A 21,825-nucleotide genomic window follows, 5' to 3' on the forward strand; every position below is an offset into this window, starting at 1 on the left:
AAAAACCTTGGTCATATTGGAGGTGGGGGTTACACTCTTGGCATGGGGAATTCTTCCAGTTTCTTATTTTCATTTCTTTCAATTGTTTTTCCCCTGCTCTTCAGTTCAATTCTCCACATTTTCACAACACTTTGTGATTATTATTATTATTATTGTAAAAATACTCATTGACATTTTAGTGTGGATTTCTCACAACAGACACATTTTTGTATGCCACTTTGCCTAATGGACACATTTTGCCGAGCCATTTCCCCATATATAATGCATTTACGTGTTATTTTCAGTAATCTATCTGTTTTATGCACCCTTCACCCTAGTATACTCTAAAAAAAAATTTACTTGACTGGAGACTTCCACTGCAAAATTCAGAGAATTTAGTGAATTCTGGAGGATAGCTGTGAGAGTAATGTTATGGAAAGAACAATTAGGAAAGTTCACTTTTAAATGCAAAGTGAATCTAATTTACAGTACAGTGGTACCTCAGGTTACGTACTTAATTCGTTCCGGAGGTCCGTTCTTAACCTGAAACTGTTCTTAACCTGAAACACCACTTTAGCTAATGGCGCCTCTAGCTGCTGCCACGCCGCCGGAGCCCAATTTCTGTTCTCATCCTGAAGCAAAGTTCTTAACCTGAAGCACTATTTCTGGGTTAGCAGAGTATGTAACCTGAAGCATATGTAACCTGAGGTACCACTGTATGTGCTGTTCCTAGTGGTTGAGCTACAGTGTGTCCCCATCTGAAGTTTCCTGGAGCTTTTCATATTACCTGTTGGTGTGGAAAGGAACGGAACTATAGCAGTCACCGCAGCTCCAGCAAAATTTGGAAAGGTGTCCTTAGACAGCCATAAGCCCCTCTTTTGTACTTCTTCTCTGTGCCTTTCCTCTCTTTTGTATTCAGTATGACAGGTTCTTATTCAGCGGGTGCCCCAAGTGTCAGCATTCCTAAATTAAAGTTTTTTCTAACTGACATATGCTTTTTAAGGATTAATTCATCTCCCCAATACACCTTTCGGGTGATAGCACACCCAATTATCTCCAGATACCTTGTCTTTTGGGAATACCTATTAATTCATTAGCTTTCTGAATACTTTCCCTTTCTTTCTTTCTTTGATTGAATGCAGTTGCATTTGTGTGTGTGTGTGTGTTCGTGTCTTGAACTTACAATTTGTAATACGTAAAAGAAGATGTGAGATACCTGTTTATTTTGCTCTATAGAAAGGTTTTGATCTAAAATCTATACTTCAGCAGCAGTGTTCAACATTAATAAGAGTGGGTGTTTTTAGCAGTACTAGGTCTATTCATTTGGTATTGAATCAAATATCCTTTTCAGCCACGCTTTCCTTCCAAATATTGAGAGTCTATCAGCCAATGCTAAAGCACAGCCTAGTTCTCGATTCATGAATCATACTCTGTATGAAGAGAGTAACAATAAGAGAGCATCAAATACGAATAATGGCAGGGGTAGAGATGAATTTTCTTCCAATTTGGAAAATATCATGAATTACACCTAAATAATTTTTCAGGCATCTGTTTATGTTGTTAAGCGATATTGTGTGAATTCTGGAGGCTTCACAGAGCCATCATGTAAAGTGGACGGTGCTGAATTTGATGGAGAATTGGGTTCAAAGGACCAGATAGAAAGGCCATATTTCCTGGTCTGACATTTTCCACCCCTGAGCTATACTGGCTCAAAATGTCTCCGTAGGGTTATCCTCCGTCCCTCCTGGAGATACTGGGGATTGAACCTGAAACCTTCTGCATAAGCATGTGTTCTATCATCCCTCCCCCATTGGGGGAACCATTTTCCTGGCAAGCTGGTAAAAAGGAATAAGCCTTTGACTTCAGTCTCAGCTACTGTTAAAACCTCTCTTTCTCCCCACCCCCATTCACAACATTGTGTGAAAGCATGGGAAATGATAGGGGGACTACAGAAAACTGATGTTGTGCCAAACATTACAACCAAGTGAAAAAATTGGGGGGGGGGCACTGGACTTGGACCATAGTGCCTGGGGATTGTAGAACTGGAGGAATTTGTTTCAACCCCTTATTCCCTTTTGGAAAATTATTCTTCAAATTTAATATGAGTCTCTACATTACAGAGATCGTGTTAGACTGTTGTATTTGGGGGTCCTCCTATCTCTCTCCAGTTTAAAGAAACACAAGAAAAAGATAAATCCTCTTTAAAAAGTTTCCAGAGTAAGTTCTTTTCCCTTGCCTAGCAGGCAGAGAAGGCTAATGTCTCCCTGCTGAAAGCATTAACTGATTGCATTGTCGCCAGAGCACAGCAGCTGTCCTTACACATTTAGACTCCCAGTGACAACAAAATTAAGGCAGCCTTCCCTCCTGTTAGGCAATAAAATTATTTTCTTAACTTCTCAGAGAACTAAGGACTCTTTAGAGTTTCGGGGAAGCACAGGTGTAGAAGAGGACAGTCTCTCAGTGAGCACATCTTTGCCACCGCAAGGAATTAGCTGCCTGGAAGGCAGGAAGGAACAGAAGAAAAGAAAGTCATTCAACTTTCCTATGGACAGAAGGCCCCAGGAATTGTCCCTGTAGTTTTGTTTTGTTTGTTTTTAGCTTTTTTATCAATTTGTTTGTTTTATGATTTTCTCTCTTGCACTCCCCCCCCCCCGACCCAAAGGAGCTCAGGGTGGGAAACAACAAGGTAGTTAAAATAGTACAATTAAAATAAAATAAAAATGTATTTTAAAATTTATAAAATTAAAAACATCTATTAAAATAAAAATTTAAAAACCAGTCATGTGCCCTCACAGTTTACAGTTTATGCTAGGGTTGCAATACATCCGGAATTTCCTGCACATAGCTGGAATATGACAGTCAGGTCCTGGAAAATCTGGACTTAGGGCAACCCATGTCGGAAGTCTAGTTTTTGGTGAATTTCCATAGAAATAGCTGAAATATTGGGAGGTTTTCAATGTTTGATGTTTTTGTTTTGTTTTTAGATATACTGTAAGCAACCCAGAGTGGCTGGGGAATAAATATAATAATAAAAATTATTGTTGTTGTTGTTATTTTCGACAACCCTAGGTTATGGGAAAAAAGACATTAAGACACTAACTCAGGCATAGGCAAACTCGGCTCTCCACATGTTTTGGGACTACAATTCCCATCATTCCCTAACTAACAGGACCAGTAGTCAGGGATGATGGGAGTTGTAGTCCCAAAACATCTGGAGGGCCGAGTTTGCCTATGCCTGCACTAAATCTATTATAAAGGCTTGTTTTCCCTCTGCTAGGCTTTGGCCTGTCGGGCCAGCAGTAGCCCCACTCCTGAATGGATTTTGGAACCAGCGTGATTTACACCTACATTCTATAGGATCACTATACAGACAACGGCCAATTTATGCGCATCCAACTGACGCACAACCATGCTTGTGTGCATTGTGGCCACTCAGAAGTTGCTGGCAAAGGGGGCATAACCAGGTGGAGTGGGCTTATGCCCGCTCCACTGTCACACATGATGACCCAGAACTCAACGCCCACACAAACTGGGGGTTGCTTGTACTTGCAAATGTCCTGCCTGTGTATCCCATACAGATTTTGATTGCATACAGTATCTGATTTCGGAATGATCAGGTTTATATAGCTATGAAGATATGTTGTAAGCCAATTGGGGACCACATGGCTTATATCATACTATAACAACAAAAACAATAATAATATTGATTGCCAAATGTCTCTTGGCCTGGGCAGGGAAGCCTGAATGACAGGCATTGACAGAGCTGCCTTCAGTAACGTGGAACACCCTTTCCTGATAAGAAAGGCACTAGGACTGTAATTGTTTTAACTTATTTTAATATTGTATTTTTACATTTTGCATTGCTGTAACCCACTGTTATAATAATGATAACAATGGCAATAATATATAATGATTTCTGCAAGTCCACAATCTCCCTCTAGGTCTGTGTTCAGTACACGGCAAATGATCTACAGAAAATTGTGTCAAATCTGGTTTGGGGGTGAGAAACTAGCCCTATCAGCACTCTCTTTGATATGCAGGTCAAGAAAAGCACACAGGAGATGGTTTAATTTAACATCGGGGGTTGTGATAAATGTTTAATTAGCTGGAATTTACTACCTCCAGAGTATAATAGGCATGCATAGTCATCCGTGATAGAACAGAGAAGTGGGCCAGAACAGAAGCAGCAGCCTTTCAACATTTATTTGAGAAACAGAAAATTAGGACACAAACCCTATACTTTCCACTACACATAGAGCACAACCTTGCATATTGTAACAGAGAGCAGGGAATATAATGGTAAATACAGATATTACACAGAAGACACACAAGGAGTCTAATATTTTGACTTTAAAAACAAAAACCTGAAAGACAGCCTTGGGCTGTGATTCATAATAAAGAGTACTGATGGGAGAGACTGCTCGATCCTTTCCATTTTTGCTGCTTAACCCTTGCCTTCTCCTACTTCTTTATTACTTATCATGTAAAACATAGTGTGATCTCATAAATTCTAGCTTCTGGGGGTTGGGGGGAATAGGTTGGTGAAGACAACTTGTGCTAAACAACTTTAACAGGAAATGAAGGGTTAAGGAGTCGCACTAACTTGCATCATTTCTCTGCTCATGGTAGCAGCTTCATGCAATTGCTTTTCAGATTTTTTTAAAAGTTGGCAGATTGTCAGGTGTCTTCTTTGTAACATGTATTTTGTCCCCAAAGTGTTTATACAATGTATAAGCTACAGTGCTAAGCACAACCATTTAAAAGAAAACTCCATTGAAAAATAATGCTACCTACTCAATAGAAAGAAGGTGGCATTCAACCAAGTTTTTCCCAGTAGACCTGTTGAAATTAATATCATGTTCATTAATTTCAATTTATGAATAAACATAGCTGAATGCTGCCCAGAGTACTTGGGATCATGACATTTAATAGCATAAAATATTGTCATCTACATGTACTTTCCTGAATAACTGAAGTCTGATATTCCTCTGAAATGGAGGCATAAAGTAATAATGGCACTGTGAGGAAAATTATGAAGTGTCACTATATTAAAAATGTATGTAAAAGATATGAGGTTCTGCAAGAATGTATGAAATGTTGCATTGTATAATTCAGCTCTAAATCTGAAAAAGCTAAATCACATTTTGGGATATATAATAACACTTTTACCCATCCCCTTTCTTGGAAGGTTAACATTCATTTTTGGATATTTCCATGGAAGGCAGTAATCCTCAGGAAAACTTGTATTGGTTTTAGTTTGGCTACTCAAGAGTATATATATTTTGGACCATGATCATTTTCCTGTAAATGTAGTCCTTCCTGAGCACCTGGGGGCTAAATTTAATAATGAATGCACCATAAATTATGAAATACAAGTACCAGCTAGGAAACAGAACCCAAGTGAGATTCAAAATTTCATAAAAGTTCAAATTAAACAATCCCCCTAAAATTAAACTGAGGCAGTTTATGGTCAGAGTCTGGTGTTCAAACTTAAATCTACACCAGGAATAAAAATACCAAGCTCTTCTTATTCACTGGGGCATTTCTGTCCTCCTTCTCTCTCTTTCTAAGATAACTCTAACTGGCCCTCAGGTCTCTTCCCAGGCCCTGCTCTGGATCCTCTAGGAGTGCTCTTGCTTGGCTGAAATCTTTCCTTGAACTGCAATAATGCTTGCCTAGATGTGACAACTGGAGAGACAGGGATGTGGAGTGTGTCTGCAGAAACACCATAACTTTTGCATGGTGGAAATGTAGCCACTGTCCAAAGGCATCAATCATCAGTTGTTCTGCCCAGTTTTGCCTCTTGCCACCGCTTGCACGTACCCCATGGGAGGTTACCAATAAGGGAATACATCCCAACTCCTGTCTTATATGCCTAGCTTGAACATTGCAGTCACATTTGAATGGGAGGGCTTATAGTTCTAAAGCACATGGTTTCCATACTACTACTACAAACAAACAAACAAACAAACAAACCACCCTTCATCTGAAGATTTCAGGGCAGTTCACAAGATAAAATACAAGATAAAAGCACAAAATAGATATTTAAAACAAAAACAAAACAATATCCCCCTCTCTCACAGAAAGACTTAAGGCTCAGTCCCTAGAATTTCTGGTTAAAAAAATAATTTGAGATAGCAAGGATGGCCAAGATGTGTTCTTGAGATTTTGGAGAACTTCCACAAGCCAGAATAGACAATGTTGGTTAGATTGGTTAGATTGACACCATGAAGTGATGTGTGTCAAGTGGCCCCGTGAGAGGAACATAAAGGTAGGTGTGATGTCCGAACAGTACACGAGGCCTTCTGAAAGTGCTGGCGCTAGTGGAAGACTGAAGCAGAAAGGCTTTGGCTGGTGCCAAGGATTTCTATTCTTGGGCACCTGCTGGTGTGTGGCACATATCAGTGGAGTGCCCATTGCCAAGTCCAAGTTCCTTCTGCTCCAACCCCTTGTTTCTGTTTTCCTTTGCGTTATGTTATAAGCTAACAACAATTGTTTTACTGAGCTTTAAAGTAAGAGACCTTCATTGTGATTTAACCTTCCAGCCTGTACTATTCCATTGCCTCTCTGAAGCTGGTCGTACCTCTTCATTTCTTGTTTCTTCTAGTCCAACTCTAAAAGGCGCCTCACTCTCATAGCTTTCACTGTTCATTTACCCCAAAGAAGGAAGCCTCAACAGGAGCCAAGAAGAGGAGCAGCAGTGTGACTACTGTAATACAGTTATAGCATTATATATTGTTCAGTCACAAGGTATCCCAGGACTCGATAGTATCTGAGAGGAGACCAGTTTCCTGTTGTTGTTGTTGTTGTTGTTGTTGTTGTTGTTGTTGTTGTTGTTGTTGTTGTTGTTGTTGTTGTTGTGTTTCTGATTAGGAGAGACCATACACTTCTTGTCTAGCTTCCTGGCTACTGTATCCTCTAAGCCTTCATCTGTTCATAGGCTCAGTTCCTCTTTCACAGCAGCAGCACATTGCCCGATGTTTAGGTTGTTATTTCTCCAAACTCTTGTTTATTTTGGTTCTTATCCCTCTTTGTAGTTCTTCAGTGCTAGTCTAGGGAACATTTTAATTTGTGTATTCGCCTGTTCTTCTGCCAACAGAATATTTTTGGAGGGACAAAGATGCCTGCCTTACTTATCAAAATAATCGGATCATCCCCACAGATCCATGGTTTCACAAGTCAGAACAAAAGTGGGTTTAAGCAGGGACAAAAGCAGTCCCTAAGCAATTGACAAATTTCAAGTATTTCCTCTTACCAAATTATAAACCTTGATGCTCATACTGTATGTTTTGGCAATGGAAAAACTCAGCCTTCTTTCTCCAACAGCCATTAGAGGGTGGGGGGTGGGGGTTAGCAGTTGCTTGTCCATTGTCCCTTCCTGCTCAGGACTTCAGTATTTAGAATTTCACAACAGGATAGTTTACTACAGACTTACCAGCATTTCAATACCAGGCTATGCGTATATATAGGAAAGTAGAAGATCAAAGGATTTAAAAGTCTGGCACCCTCTCTCCCACACCACAGGCCAACAACTTTTGGGCAAGTTTTTGGACTGGTCCAATTTTAAATGTCAGTTCACACATGGGACTCACTGCAGGTGGGAGGCCTTGGCTCAAAGCTGTCAGCGCTGGCTTAATCACAAATAGCATTGAAACCAAATTGTCTGGTAGATTTGTTGTGAGGATGAATGAGATGACAGGAAAGTCTCTTTTCATCAAAAGTATGTTATAAGTGACAAATAGGAGGAACATATTCTAAAAACCCAGTGATTAAAAATGATGGCTTAAATACCCTTTAGAACTATTAGCCCATCAGTGGCTACAATGGAAACACATTTCCTTGCACACTTTATGCTCCAGTATTAATCTTCTTCATCATTATTAAATGTTGGAAGTTTAAATTTTTAATGCAGATGAGATGAGATGAAAAGATTTAAAAGACAACGGAAGCCTTTGCAAGTGCAGCTCGGTAATCTTCAAACGCTGAGGGAATCAGCAAAAAAGACCAAACCAACAAGGAGGAGGGAGGAGGAAAACCCTGAAGACTAAAATAAATTGTTAGTTTAATCCCTTATTTGTAACATTTGTCTTAATTCCAAAGATCTGTTGAAAAGAAGATTTAAAGAAGATGAATCAGCACTAGAACTTCTTAGAAAATGACAAAATAAGACTTTATATGAGCCCTCTGTGGAAAGACAGGTTATATGAAAGTACCTGGAAAATAACAATCAAAAAGCATTAATATTGATATATAGTCATTTTGGACAGATTCAATAGTGTAAGTTATATGCACATTCATTTTTTCGAGGGGAAAAATATTTCCAAATAAGGTTTGCTTGGCCTTGGAAAGTGATAGAGCAGTCAAAGCCTCAGTGGACTGCTCTATCTTCATCTTCTCCAACTTGTTTCCCTCCACATCATTTGGACTACAAGTCCCATCAGTCTGAGCTAGTATGACCAACAGTTAGGGATGATGGGACTTGTAGTCCAAAGCATCTGAAGGGGACCAGGTTGGTGAAAGCTGCATGTCAGCAGAGCATGTTGCTATCCTGTGTTACTAAAGCTTTGATGCCCTCTCCTTTCCTATCTCAGGTGTGTTGACAAGGAGACGCAAAGGAGGAAGAAAGAGAAAGGAGAAGGAAATGGAAAGTGTACAGCCATACATGGTAGGTGCTTTAATACTTTTCTGAGCTGCCAAGCTCAACCATTACATCATCATCATCATCATCCTGCTTAATTGCCAAGGTGACTTCTAAGTGGCTGACAAGTGCAAAACCAATTACAACAACACACATAAAGAAAGGACTGGAGGCTTGTGGAGAAAGGAAAAGTGCCAGCATTAACACTCAACAGGCAGCAGTAGCTACCCTTCAGGTAGCTTCTATTCAGAATTAGGTGCTCCAAGTGAACAGCAGCTTGTGAGAAAGCCCAGTTTCCACAATATTCACTTATTTTCTGGAATTGGGAGAAAGTGGTCCCACACCCTCTTGGAGAGTAAGTTTCAAAGGATGGTCCAGGAGTCGGTGGGCTTTCCTTGAAGCCATGCTCATTGTGTTGCAATATCTGGCAAGTTTCAGTCTTGCCCTCTTTAATACATGAAAAACGTATCATTCAGAGATGTGGCATTCAGTAACATCAGCACGTGGTCTATTCCTTCAATATTGGTTCTGTTCCGCCTTCCCATCTGATGACAGGGTGGTTATGCGATTTCTAAAGCAGTGCCTGGAAACAGTGAAGGACTGGATGTGGGATAATAATAATAATAATAATAATAATAATAATAATAATAATAAAGTTGAATCCACATGAGGCAAGCATGGCCCTGGTAGACATGTGGGAAACTAGATGACAGCGTGTTTAGAATGGGGTGCACTGTCCCTGAAGAATCAGGCATGCTGTTTTGGCATGCTCCTTGGCCCAGCTTTGGTGCAGGATGCATACAGATGGCATCAGTGTCCAGTAGAGCTTTTGCCCAACTGCATCTGTTCCTTGAGAAGCTCATCCTTTAGTTACCTCAAAAGTGGATACTGCAGCACAATTTACATGGGGCTTCTGTCAACCTAGCAGTTCGAAATCACACCAAAGATGCAAGTAGATAAATAGGTACCACTCTGGCAGGAAGGTAAACAGCATTTCTGTGCGCTGCTCTGGTTTCGCCAGAAGCAGCTTAGACATGCTGGCCACATGACCCAGAAAAAATGTCTGCGGACAAATGCCGGCTCCCTCGGCCAGAAAAGCAAGATGAACGCTGCAAGCCCAGAGTCATCTGTGAAACCAGAGCAGCGCACAGGTGTTCTCGAAGCTACCAGCATGAGTTTGACCAAACTGCGGGAGGCAGTGGAAGACAGAAGTGCCTGGCGTGCCCTGGTCCATGGGGTCACGAAGAGTCGGACGCGACTAAACGACTAAACAACAACAACCCTAACCCATTCGAAATTTGCCTGCATGGGGAAACTTCACTGAAGCTTTTCCTACATATGGTCCTGCAGACACAGATACAGTTTGGTTTGTTTGTTTTAAATCCATCTTTTATCCTTAGCTGTATTCTCAGAGGTGGCATATAAAATATGGTCTCAGTAACTCTCACTTAACAAGTAACTCTCAAATAACAAGGCCAGTGGAAGTGATGGTATTCCAGCTGAACTGTTTAAAATTTTAAAAGATGATGCTGTTAAGGTGCTACACTCAATATGCCAGCAAGTTTGGAAAACTCAGCAGTGGCCAGAGGATTGGAGAAGATCAGTCTACATCCCAATCCCAAAGAAAGGCAGTGCCAAAGAATGCTCCAACTACCGCACAATTGCACTCATTTCACACGCTAGCAAGGTTATGCTTAAAATTCTACAAGGAAGGCTCAAGCAGTATGTGGACCGAGAACTCCCAGAAGTGCAAGCTGGATTTAGAAGAGGCAGAGGAACCAGAGACCAAATTGCAAACATGCGCTGGATTATGGAGAAAGCTAGAGAGTTCCAGAAAGACATCTACTTCTGCTTCATTGACTATGCAAAAGCCTTTGACTGTGTTGACCACAGCAAACTATGGCAAGTTCTTAAAGAAATGGGAGTGCCTGATCACCTCATCTGTCTCCTGAGAAATCTCTATATGGGACAAGAAGCTACAGTTAGAACTGGATATGGAACAACTGATTGGTTCAAAATTGGGAAAGGAGTACGGCAAGGCTGTATATTGTCTCCCTGCTTATTTAACTTATATGCAGAACTCATCATGCGAAAGGCTGGGCTGGATGAATCCCAAGCCGGAATTAAGATTGCCGGAAGAAATATCAACAACCTCAGATATGCAGATGACACAACCTTGATGGCAGAAAGTGAAGAGGAATTAAAGAACCTTTTAATGAGGGTGAAAGAGGAGAGCGCAAAATATGGTCTGAAGCTCAACATCAAAAAAACGAAGATCATGGCCACTGGGCCCATCACCTCCTGGCAAATAGAAGGGGAAGAAATGGAGGCAGTGAGAGATTTTACCTTCTTGGGCTCCATGATCAGTGCAGATGGTGACAGCAGTCACGAAATTAAAAGACGCCTGCTCCTTGGGAGAAAGGCGATGGCAAACCTAGACAACATCTTAAAAAGCAGAGACATCACCTTGCCAACAAAGGTCCGTATAGTAAAAGCCATGGTTTTCCCAGTAGTGATGTATGGAAGTGAGAGCTGGACCATAAAGAAGGCTGATCGCCGAAGAATTGATGCTTTTGAATTATGGTGCTGGAGGAGACTCTTGAGAGTCCCATGGACTGCAAGAAGATCAAACCTATCCATTCTGAAGGAAATCAGCCCTGAGCGCTCACTGGAAGGACAGATCGTGAAGCTGAGGCTCCAATACTTTGGCCACCTCATGAGAAGAGAAGACTCCCTGGAAAAGACCCTGATGTTGGGAAAGATGGAGGGCACAAGGAGAAGGGGACGACAGAGAATGAGATGGTTGGATGGTGTTCTTGAAGCTACCAGCATGAGTTTGATCAAACTGCGGGAGGCAGTGGAGGACAGAAGTGCCTGGCGTGCTCTGGTCCATGGGGTCACGAAGAGTCGGACACGACTAAACGACTAAACAACAACAACTCTCACTTTAAGATCTTAACATCATCCCTGAGGGAGTCCCTGTTAGATGATCTATATGGGACTCCCTCTTCCATGAGAGAAATTCCTTGTCAACCTATATAAGAATAAGGGGGTGCAAGTTATAGGTTACCCAAAGTTGTCTATGGAGCCCCAACACCCCCCTCTCTTTAAAAATAAAATATCTATTCAAGTCGAAGGAGCATATCTTTTTTCAAGAATGGGAAACTAAGGAGGTTTCACATGGTGTTTTGATAAAAAGACACCTCATCACTTTCCTGAATGTATTAGCTCCATAATGTACAGAATCTCAGGAGGGATTTGTATGTGCCAGTATAAAAGTGTCCCATACTTTTCTAGAAATTAGAATGCTTCGGATAATGTGTATAAAATTAGAGCTATCAAGTACCTAAACCGTTTTGGTACTCCTTGAGTGAGTGAGTGAGTGAGTGAGAGAGTGAGTAACTAAAGGAAGAATAGTCCTAGGCTGGTATTCAAGAACACCAAAGGAGCAATCCTACATCCATCCATTCTGTCCCATATGGGACACCTCCAAATCAGATATTTTTGGATCCAAATGTGAATCCTCTTCACTGCTCCCCACCTTCCCAAACTTGGCTCACAACCTGATCCTAGTTGCTGCTTCTTGGGATGTGAGTCATTTTTGAATGTTAACTGTGTCAATGTAGATATTGTCTTACATATAATAAGAATGTAAGACTATCACCACTGTTCTCGTTGACTGTTTCCCAAGTGTATAAGGGCAGGGGTGGGGCAAGGTTTCTCTGAGAACAATGTTAGGGGAGCAGGGAGGAAAGCGAGCAAGGGCAAGTTAATATGACAAGTTAAATCAAGTGGTGACTCACAGGAGAAAAAGCACATGGAATGGATTGGGAGTAAAGAGGACATCTGAAGGATTAATAGGGAATGTGGGAAGGAGGGAGAGGTGGTTGGGTGTGACAGCTGGAAAGGATGAGGAACTAAGGAGAAGAAAGCTGGCAGTGGGTGGGATGGAGCTGGCCGCATGGCAGTGGGTGGGAAGGCTGCCAAGGAGCAAGACAGAACATTTAAAATAATGAAGGGGACTATGGGTCAGAGCAAGGGAGGAACTTTTACATCCTTGCATTTTGTCCGTGTGACCTGGCTTTCTCTGTGCTGGCTATTACTATAAATGGTGTGTCTGGCAAGAGGAGTGAGAATGTCCCTTAGAATCATATTACAGTGGTACCTCGAGTTACAGACGCTTCAGGTTACAAACGCTTCAGGTTACAGACTCCGCTAACCCAGAAATATTACCTCGGGTTAAGAACTTTGCTTCAGGATGAGAACAGAAATCATGCTCCGGCAGCGCAGCAGCAGCAGGAGGCCCCAGTAGCTAAAGTGGTGCTTCAGGTTAAGAACAGTTTCAGGTGAAGAACGGATCTCTGGAACGAATTAAGTTCTTAACCCGAGGTACCACTATATCAGGGTCAGGTCAGCCATCTGTGTGTATGACAAGTGGAAAGTAAGAGGAACTGAATTCAGTCCTCTCTTCCCTTCTTTCAAACATATGATTCATTCTATTGATAATTGCTTCTGCACCTGTATATCCATAGATTGGTGAAGTAGCATATATACGAATTATAGAAAGAGTATATCATACATATATTATTTCTCCCACACCCATTATTCTTGCCTTTGATTGCCTTGAAAAGAAACTTTTCACAGCCTCCGCTAAAGTTCTAAGAGCTGTTTAAAGTCACCTTTTTTTTCCAAGAGAAAAATTAAATGAGGAACTATTTCAAAGCATCGTATTTCAAAGGACTACTGCTAACGACAACTTCCAATGTCTACAAAAATTTACATTTGAATATGTCGTTGCAAAGATGGCTAAACCCACAAGCAAATAAACAACAACCATGATTTGGTCCAAGCAGAGTATCTGAAAGAATTTGCTTCCATTTTCCAGTATAGTGATGTTAAGTCCTCATCAAAGTAGCTTTGATATACATGCAGGCGTTAAATTTCTTTGAGGGGCGCTGGATCAAACTCTTCAATAGTTGTTTTCGGTATTGCTTAGAATCAGTGGTGAACCTGTTTTATAGTTATTTAATAGCAATGAATTACCTCCAACATGTGGCTTTTTATTCTCTTTGGGGCAATTTGTTCCCCACTATAGAGATATCATCTGCAATACTTTGGGATAGGTGACCCACACTGTAATCCCCTATTCCAGCTGTACCTGTCTCAGTTTGCTAAAATTGCCACATGACCAGCTCATTTCTTCTGATACTCCCAGCTGCAGACATTAAAACTGCAAAATGGAAACCATACTACAAAGAAGCAACCACACCACAGCACACGTAGAAATCTTGTTGGAGTTTGGTATATATATTGCAGCAGGCTGCAGACATAAATAGCCTGGTAAGACTGCTGGTTGCAAAAAAGAAAAGAAAAGAAACTTAAGATTTATCACTCCTGGAAAACAGAGCTGTTTTGAGTACAACCTTCCATGCGGCCAACATGGAATCATGAGTTTAATACAAGCAAGGTCTAACCCTAACGTACTTGGAGAAGAAGCAAGAAGGGAGAAAAAGCCCGAAAAACAAATTATCTACAAGTAATTTACTCAAGAAGGAATCAGCAAAGGAAGAATAATTTTCCCTTTTGTCTATTGCTCCCCTCCCCATCAGTTCAGGTTATTGCAAGTGTTGTTTGTCTCCCAACAAATCTGGCCTCGGAGTGCATTTATACAGTGATTTATGTCATTGAATGGTGCTTATGATCTTCCTTCAATCAGCTTCCTATTTGTTTACTTACTGATTTATTTCCTTACTGAAGGGTTTTAGAACCAACCTGGAGAGATTTAAAAGGGAAGTAGAACAATTCATGGAGGATAATGCTGAGAATGGCTACTAGTCGTGATGGCTGCATGCTATCTTTAGGAAATGAAGCCATATGCCTCTACCACTTGCTGGGTATTTGACTTATCAAAGAATCATAGAAATGTAGATTTGGAAGAGACCCAGAGGGTTATGTAGTGTAGTCCAACCCCCTGCAATGCAGTAATCACAGCAAATGAATCCCTGACAGATGGCCATCCGAGCTGTTTAAAAACCTCCAATGAAGGAGAGTCCATCACCACTGAAGGGAGCCTCTTCCAGTGTTGATCAGCTCTTATGGTCAGAAAGTATTTCTTAATGTTTAGTTGGAATCTTCCTTCTTGTAATTTGTGTTCTGCTTGTGGGCTTCCAAATAACACCTGGCTGGATGCTGTGGGAACAGAATGCTAGACAATGTAGACCAGGGCCAGATTAAGACCTTAAGAGGCCCTAAGCACTTAAAAGATTTGGGTGTCCTGTATATATCAAATTCAAAATATAAACAATAATAAACCATAAAATAAAATTCTAATTTTCAAAATGAAACAAAACCTATTGGAGCCTCAGCTTCAGGATCTGTCCTTCCAGTGAGCACTCAGGGCTGATTTCCTTAAGAATGGAGAGGTTTGATCTTCTCGCAGTCCACGGGACTCTCAAGAGTCTTCTCCAGCACCATAATTCAAAAGCATCAATTCTTCAGTGATCAGCCTTCTTTATGGTCCAGCTTTCACATCCATACATCACTACTGGGAAAACCATAGCTTTTACTATACGGACCTTTGTTGACAAGGTGATGTCTCTACTTTTTAAGATGCTGTCTAAATAGGGTGCCTAAATAGTTTCATTTAATAACACTCATGATTTTTAATAGATTTTTAAATTGCTTAGTGTCTCCACCAATCTGGATCTTCTGAATACTTGCCCCCTTTAGCAGAAGAGCTGCCACAATTATTTAAAAGTTTGAATGTGCATTTTCAAATCCCAGTCCCTTTAGAGTTATGCTATAAAAAAATCCATGTGCAAAAATACAGCCTACTTAGAATGGGCAGGATGAAAAACAATGCTATCAAACTATGCTTTCTGAGTCTAGCACAGAATGTGTATCTGAATTTGTTTACTCCTGCATCTATTACCATATTAAGTCGGTTAACTCTCAGCTGTAGTAACACAACACAGTCAAGTATAAAGTTCCTACAGTTTAGGTACATTGATTTGCATTTTGTTTCGCAAAGTAAATTAAATTTATGGTAATACATTGCACATATTCTTCCTTAAAATATACCACTTAAAAATGTGAGTACACAGCACAATATCTTGCATAATTGCAGTTGTCTCTCCAAATTAGCTAAACTTTTCCAGAATTCTGAAAACTAGCTTTGAAATATCTGCATTCAAATGGTATTGCATAATTCACATTTACATTGGTCTATCTAACAGATAGCAGTTTAAGAATCAACAGGTGTGTTGTGTGGCATAAAGCTCATAGACTAGAGACCTTAAGTTAAGGTTACTAGATTTTTTCAATGAATCCAGGGACACTTTTCAACTTCCTACTAAATAGATGGATTTTGTCAGGGGACTGATATATAAATCTGGGGACTGTCCCAGGAAAACAGGGACGTCTAGTAACCTTTCCTCAAGTCTTTAAGGTGACACAGGACTCCTTTATGTGTTGGCTGTAACAGTCTATTATGGTTAGATTTAAAGCTATGGTCAGAGAGCACCTGATTTGGAAACTTTGCTAAAACTAAGCAGGTCTGGTGAGGTTAGTGCCTAGATGGGAGACCAACAAGGAGGACAGAGCCATAGACCTGGCCTCCTGACAGCAGCATCCCTGGGGTGACAAGGGGTCTGTAGGGGCAGGGCGTGTCAGAAGTTCAGGCTCATGATTCATTGGCCTAGAGTTGGAAATTTAGGCATGCAATAGCCAACACCCTAAGACTATGTTTGCTCTGTTTAGCACTTGCACACAAACAAATTATCCACCATGGCTAAGAGAAACCCATAGAACCATAGAATTATAGCATTAGAAGATACAGCGAGGGTCATCTAGCCCAATCCTCTGCAATGCAGGAATCTCAACCAGATTATGCATGTCTAAACTCTGCTTGAAAACTTCCATTGAAGGAGTGTCCACCCTCAGCCATGCCTCCTAAGGCTTTGTTTCCAGAGCCTTGATCATCTTGGTTGCCCTCCTCCATTTTGTCAATATCCTTCTTAAATTGTGGCGCCCAGAACTGGACACAGTGCTCCAAGTATATCCCAACACTTTATCTTCTCTTATAATTACGCGGGTGGCACTGTGGTGTAAACCACTGAGCCTTGGGCTTGCTGATTGGAAGGTCAGAGATTTGAATCCCCGCGACAGGGTGAGCTCCCATTGTTCAGTCCCAGCTCCTGCCAACCTAGCAGTTCAAAAGCACATCAAAGGGCAAGTAGATAAATAGGTATTGCTCTGGCGGGAAGGTAAACGGCGTATCTGTGCGCTGCTCTTGTTTCGCCAGAAGCAGCTTAGTCATGCTGGCTACATGACCCGGAAAAACTGTCTGCGGACAAACGTCGGCTCCCTCGGCCAATAAAGCGAGATGAGTGCCGCAACCCCAGAGTCATTTGCAACTGGGCTTAACTGTCAGGGGTCCTTTACCTTTATCTTTATTATTATGTATATTTGTAGCTTCAAATATGCAGATACAATTATCATGTTACGAATAGGCTTATAATAAAAGTAAACAGCTGTCTTCTCTATTTTCTAAACACAATGTAATATATTTTCAACATATTTGTATCAGTGGACCAAAAAAACCAAAAAATCTAAATAATGGCATGAAGACGTTGATCAAACCACAACGGGGGGGGGGGGGAATTCTCAATTTGCAGGTCAAGGATTTGCATTGGTTTTAAAATACTATATAGTGAACCAGACAGATCAAGGATCAGTGTTCTAATTATGGCTTGTATCTGTATTGGCCATCTGTCAGGTGGCAGTTCAGGTGTTGCTGAAAAGGGCTAAGTCAACTTCAAGGACAAAAAAGAGGTGTAGTGAAAGATAATAGTTGAATTTGCTATTGGGTCACAGCCAAGATGTGAATGGTTTGAACAGAGGATTAAGCAAATTGAAAGGTCTGGTTTGCTTGGACCAGGCACTCTTTGGAAGCATAATACCATTGACTCTGTGCTGCCAATCTTTTCTTCAGTCTTCATAAATAGACGAAATGCTGATTTTTTTAAAGTCTTCAATTAACAACACTATATATTAGTGCATGGCCTAGTTGTGCATTCAGTGTTGGGGGTGATTTTTGCAGGGTAGCAATGTTAGCCTCAAGTGTGACATGATTTAAAGCATGTCCTGTAAGCATTGCCGTCTAAACATTTTTGCATGTCACTTCACCAAATTGCATCTAAATCTTTTGTTCTGTGACATTTAGCATCATTCCATTCTAGTAAAGGTTGTTGCTTTTCTTCTCTATGACTTTTTGACCTGTCTTTAAAGTCAACACTCCAATCAGCCTTCATACTGACATACAGAAAATAGTGACATATTGACTTTTACAAGAAGACACACAACATGAATAGATGATAACCCAGTGCTGGAGTTTCCATATGAGTGGAGCTTTTGGCAAAATAAAGTAAAGGTTGCTCCTTATAAGCAATGTTTATCTTTGTTTCTAAATATATATGATTCCTGTGTATTACTATCTTCTAAGTCCAGGTTAAGGATCTTTAGTCTGCAAATACAAATAGATTGGATGAACAAAACATAGCAGTGCATTTATTTTTCCACTGATACATCTTTCCTCCTTAAAAAAACCAGGTATTTGCTTCCACGGAAGAGTGAAGTGGTTTCTACTCCATTTTCTACGCACGTTTTTTTGAGAATTCAGAAAGTTGGTTTAACAAATGAATACTAAAATTATGTTTGCTAAAATGGAGCTGCATTTCAATCACAGCTCTCAGAACAAGCCCATTCATATTTATAAATGAATATTTTGACAGCTGAAGAAATATACGAGTGCAATCTGGATTCTTCAGGTACTTTTATAAGTTGAGGTGGCAAACGGTTGTTAGCAGAAATGCCAGCAGAAGTATTTTTTCTCCCCATGCATTTTCAGCAATTTAATCAATGAAGCATTTAAGAGGCATAATTTTAAATCATTTAATAAATGTAAATCAAAGCATATCCATTTTTAAAATATTTTTAAAGTCTAAATGAAAATGACACATTTTCCTCCCTTATGAAAATAAAATTACTCTTGTACTCACACAGTGCATACGGAATGAACAAGGCATGAACATACTGCATAAATTGCACAGGTACCACAACAAACAAATATCTGTCAATAAGTAGCCTTGAGTCCTACCATGCTCATGTCTGGGCAATCCCTGTTCCCCCATGCCAGGATAGTCAGCATGACCTTGCACTGCACCTCACACTAATAATCTCTCTGTGCCTTACTTCTTTTAGGAAAGAAGTACATTATTTTGCAATTTCTGCTTCTTATGTAGACACTGCACATAGCATATTAAGTACGGCACTGAGATAATGTAAATAGAGATACGAATTTTCTTTGGGCTAGGATTCTACAGAGGTGGCCCTTTTTCGTGAAAAGGTTATAACTGCATAGACATTGGGAAATAGATGGCATCTCGCAGAACTAAGGGTTAGGACTGAGTCTTGCATTCTAATTTACCAAGCTAATAGCCTAGGAATGAAGCCATTCCAAATAGTACTCTTTTTTTTGTTAACCTTGCTGCTGACTTCTTGTGTGTCACTGTCAGAGAACAAGGCGATGGTTCTAACACTCCTCAGCTCTTGCCCAATTAAAAGATCAAACTGGTTGTTTTTCTTCTAACTGGGTCATGGCAACAGATCAACAGACCAAACTATTGTAGGGGAGCAAAATTAGTCTCCTTAGTCTTGTCTTGGGCAGTAAACTGAGCTCACCTTGAAGAATACCCTCTCAGTCACTTCTCTGCAAATCTTAGGATCTAGCTACCCATAAGATTAAATGTGTAGCATGCAATGACATCAACAGTTCATTTTATTTAACTGCAAGCATGGAAGGCATTTGGGATTGGGACCCCAGGGTATGGGGAGAGGAAGTGTAATGCTCCTTTCCCAGCTGTGATCCCAGTGAAAATCCCCCCAGCTAGGATTGCCATATTTCAAGGAGTTGTTGATCTTTACTTTTGGGGTGATTGCCATGAGTTGTTGGGCTTGGGGGGGACAATCACCTGCTCACCCCCCACCTACCCAAGGCAGAGGGGCAGCTCTGGGCACACGATGGGTTCTGGCAGCTCCAGTCCCATTGTGGCTCCCGAAAGCCACTGCCGCCACCCAGGTCTCTTGTCAGGAGTCCCCCGCCACTGCCTTCTCTAGTGCTCTCAGCCCTGCTGCTACTCACAGACTTCAGAATCTGGGCAGCCGGAACGATGCAGGAAGGGGAAGCAGCAATGGTGGCTTCCTTAGTGGCTGCTGCCAACCCGAACCAGGAAAGAGGCACACGGGCCTGGTGGCAAATTGGTAGCGTGAGGGCCTTGTAAACTCTCACCTCCGGCAGTTTATCCCTATTTTCATTTGAGAAATGTTGGAGGGTATGATATGGTTTGCAAATAAAGAATATAGGTTGAAGGGAGGAGAGTCTATTTATTTTCGGGAAATTCCCTGCACCGCCTCTAATAGTTATCCAAAAGTAATGCTAAAATTATGAAGGGTATTAAATGAAACTCAAAAGCTCTATCCCACACATCTTTCAATTGCAGCATATTATGCCCCTCTCAGCCATAATAATATAATATAATATAATATAATATAATATAATATAATATAATATAATATAATATAATATAATATAATATAATATAATATAATACAATACAATACAATACAATACAATAATATAATATAATACAATATAATAATAATATAATATATAGGATTGCCTTGCTTTCTCTTGCTTTTGACTCTTGCTTTCCCTTTCCAATACATTTTTCTCTTGCTTTTGACTCCCCCTGTCTGCAGCTTGCCATTTCCTATAGACTTATTTCCTAATTACTAAATCTAGTCTACACCTAGATTTACACCTGGCCATAAAATCACTTCACTTCAGAAATGAGCCTAGTCAAGTTGTCAACAACACCCTGAGAGGCTACTGACTTCTTGACATGAAGTGGGGCATGAAGAATAGTCCTCTCTGTCTGCCCCACATTCTACTGCTTCAAAATGCTTTTTGCAAAGCTGATCTGATTAACTTATAGCTCTGACTGGGGGTGGGGGGTGGTCAGAATTGCATTTCGCCTCAAGAAAGCATCATTAAAAACATATTTTGCCATTTATCTACTTTTCAGTTTTCTAATGAATCACATTTGTTAAAAGTGGGAGGGAATAATAATAAAAACAACTATCTGTCCATTTTTCTTTTGATCAATCTGCCCCGTTAGGCTCATTGGCATAGATTTCCCCCTCCTAACAGATCAATATGAAAGTCGCAGAGTCTGAAAGCGAGCTCTATTTGCTAGTCCCAACACTCATTTTCAGCAAATCTTTATGATGAGAATTGCTTTCTGCTTATATATATCAGTGTAAGGCTATGCAGGTCCACTCAAAAGTAAGTCCCTTTCCCACTGAGGGGGAGCCATTGTTTTGAAAAGGGAGCAAGGTGAGAGGAATATTACCATCACTTGCACTCCTGCCCCAGCTCCCAATAGTCCTCATCTATCTGTGAAGCTCTTCATCTGTAGCAAATCCACCTAGAGGCATTACAGAAGTTGAGCCCTACCTGGAGAGGCCAGGATTGAACTTGGGACCCTCTGCAAGCAAAGCAGATGCTCTAGCACTGAGCTATGGCCTTTTCCCTAATACGGAATAACAAATTGAATCACAATGATACAGGACAGACAAAGAAAGAAAGAGATCAGGCTGCTGCCAAATGCTACAGGTGCAGAATGCCAGAACCCATAAAACAGAACAAGCAGGAATGCTTGGAAATTGTTGTCTATTTTTGTCTGTTGTGCTTATGAGCACATGAATTTTTTTCTTACGATACTTAAAGAAGTCAATAAAAAGGATTTTTTTTAAAAAAGTAGTAATTAAAATAGCATCATTCCCTGTGTTTTAGACAACAGAATCCATCTTAAATGTATTAAATCCATATCCTTATTAAACAGAATCCTTCTAGATTTGGAGTGAGTGCATATATATTAACATATTTAAGTTTGCAATGTGGAGGATTTTATTTGGATTAACTGAAAACTTCTACAACTTTTTAGAAATCTCTCTTTCCCTGGCAGGGTGATCAGGTGGCCACAAACCAACTGCAGGCTCTCTTGGACAAGTCTGATTTTCTAGATTGAGTTCCAGACTCTATAGGGCGTTCATCAAAGGACCTTCTCTGTGTACTTCATTCAAGATCC

This window comes from Podarcis bocagei, assembly GCF_964188305.1.
Source record: "Podarcis bocagei genome assembly, chromosome: 2".
Lineage (NCBI taxonomy): Eukaryota > Metazoa > Chordata > Lepidosauria > Squamata > Lacertidae > Podarcis > Podarcis bocagei.